Below are 2,828 nucleotides of genomic sequence, written 5' to 3'. Positions count from 1 at the left end.
TGATTTTGATAAGTTTTCTACCAGTTCTCTTTATGGAGGTAGAGTAAAGATCCTGGTTCCCAAGATAGGCATTTAATAACCTGACTGATAGCTAAAGTTCAGGGTGAACATAAATTATTCAGCGCATTTTAGGTGGTTAATAAAAATAAACAGAGCAGTGTGTATTGCGCATTGATTTTATCAAACATTAGTATAGGTACTAGAGTTAATAAATGAGTTACCTTGAATGAACACGCCGGCATGATAACAACAGGGGGGATCATCAGTTGAGCATTGTCTGTTCTCCGTTCAGGAGAAAAGTAATGTGCGTACTATGGTATCATGAAAACAGATGTTTTGAATTCGTTTTAGTTTAGGATACAGCTGGGATCCTCCTTAAAAAGGTAAAATGTTACTGGTACACAAAAAGGTGCTGGCAGACCTCCCGTCTCCAAGGGAGTTGTAGATCGATTAAGAGAAGCTTGGGTAAATCAACTCTTAGTGTGAATTTAGTACCGGGAATAGCATGACCGCTGTCAATCTGAAGGTTCTATATAATCACCTAAAACTTCAAGCATACAAAATTCAGTCAGTGCATGCAATTGAAGATTATGATAACCTGTGCCGTTATAATTGTGCCATGAACATTTTTGATAAAGTGAACGAAGCTATTTCATTTTTTAAAAAGCAATCTTCTCTGACAAAGCTACATTTCATGTTTTTGGTCATGTTAACTGTCATAATTGTCACATTTGGGATAACGAGAATCATATTTGACAAACACAACAGGATATCTTGAAAATTAACAGTTGGTGTGTTGACTGCTTATGAAGTGATTGGGCCATTCTGCTTCACCGAGCCGATGGTTATTAGCGCTATTTTTCCAGACATGTTACAGGAGTATGCAGCACCACAAATTGAACATTGACAACCCAATGTTTATTTTCAACAAGATGGTGCGCGAACCACCACACTGGAGTTTACATGTTTGGAACTACTGACATGAACAATTTTCTTAATGTTGGATTGGTTATGATGAACCAATTTCCTGCCTGCCTCAATCTCCTGACATTATGTCACTCGATTTCTTTCTATGTGGGTTTGTCAAAAACTGTTGTAACCAATGAAGACTGTCAACATCAATGAACTAAAAAGAAGAATCGAAGGTGTAATTGTAGAATAACTAGATATTCTTTGTAATGTGTGGTGTGAAATTAAATATAGTCTGGACATTTTACCCACCAGAAAAGGTGCTCATGTGGAAGTTACTTGAAGTTAAGTAAGTGTTGTAAACAAAACTGTTTAAGCCCTATTCAGCAATAAAACCTGCATGTAAGCAAAGCTGCTTTGTTCTTTTTTATTAACACCTAAAACACATGAATAATTTATGATCATTCCGAATAATAATCGAATATTAACAAAAGACCCACCCATTTTGAAATGAACCCTTCTTAACTATACTTTCCACCATAATTATTACATATTCATATCATGAGCTAGTAGGTTTTACAATGGGAGGGGGTTGTTGGGGATGGGTTTTTTTTAATCATTCATCTTTCTAAGTTTTTTGTGTATACTTTTTTACTAAGTAATTTTTTTGGTATTTTAGGTACTTACAATAATGAATTTATTGATTTCTCATTTGCAAATAGTACTGTGATTCAGTCTATCCAATTGTTCTTATTCATGGCAGGCAGAGGTCTAGAACCCAAGTTCAACAATTTTGTCAGTTACCGATTTTAGAGTTTCCTTACTGAAGATTCTTTTCTTGTGCAATAGACCATGGCGGCTCAATTATGATTTGTCATGGTGAGCAGAGGTTGAAACTCTGATCAATTCTTTTGTCATGCTTTTTATATGTTTCCTTACAATTCTGTATGGATCTTCCTGATTTATGTATGCGGAATGTGTCCCATGTTTCATTTAAATTTAAATTATTTAATTAAACTATTTATCATTTTTTTAAAGTGCATGCAGTACCAGAGTATTATCATTAATTCAGAGTGCATACAACACCAGGATATGTACTCACTTATGTGTTATACAATTTTAATGTGTTTCAATGTTATACATTATATAGGTGTGATACAACACTAGAGATTGGCTTATTCAATCATTCAATAAATCAGTTGAGAATTTTTACTTACTAAGAAAACACACATGAGCTTTATGACGGGTATACATTATATAATTACATATAATGAATTATTCTGTTATATGTGAAATGAATTATGTGTGCAGTTTTAAGCCAAGCATTATTATTTTTATATCATTGCTATACATAAACAAGAATAAGACCAAACTCTATCAGTATCAGAAAATATCTACTACTAAGAGATAGGAAGTGTCAACAATAAGAACTGCTTTGTCATGGTGAGGGTTAATTCCAAGAATATGTATTAAATTAATTTCAAGTCCATCTAAAAAAATTTCCATATTTGTGGCATGCAGAAATAAGAAATCAAGTGAAAAATCACATCTTAACAGTATAAAACTATTGTATGAATAGATTTTTGGTTTTGTAAAATTAAATACTAATTTTTTATAACATCATATTGTTCGATTAGCATGCTACCTGTACTTTCAAAGGTTTTCAAGAAATTTGTACACAAGATTAAAAAAACCTTTTTAGAACAAAGCAAACTAATATCTGACTACCAGTTTGGCTTTCAAACAGATCATTGTAACATTGAAGATTCATAGGGTTTTTTCTAATATTCAGATAGCTTTAGACAAAAAAAAGTCTGTTCTACCGGTTTTCTTGTTATCTGCCAAGCTTTTAGATTAAGTGTGACACACTGGCCTTTTTAAAATCAATCAGTATCTACGTTATCAGTATTTTAACATTT

This window comes from Lycorma delicatula, chromosome 10 (genome assembly GCF_047948215.1).
Source record: "Lycorma delicatula isolate Av1 chromosome 10, ASM4794821v1, whole genome shotgun sequence".
NCBI lineage: Eukaryota > Metazoa > Arthropoda > Insecta > Hemiptera > Fulgoridae > Lycorma > Lycorma delicatula.
Note: the sequence above shows the minus strand (reverse complement) of the source record.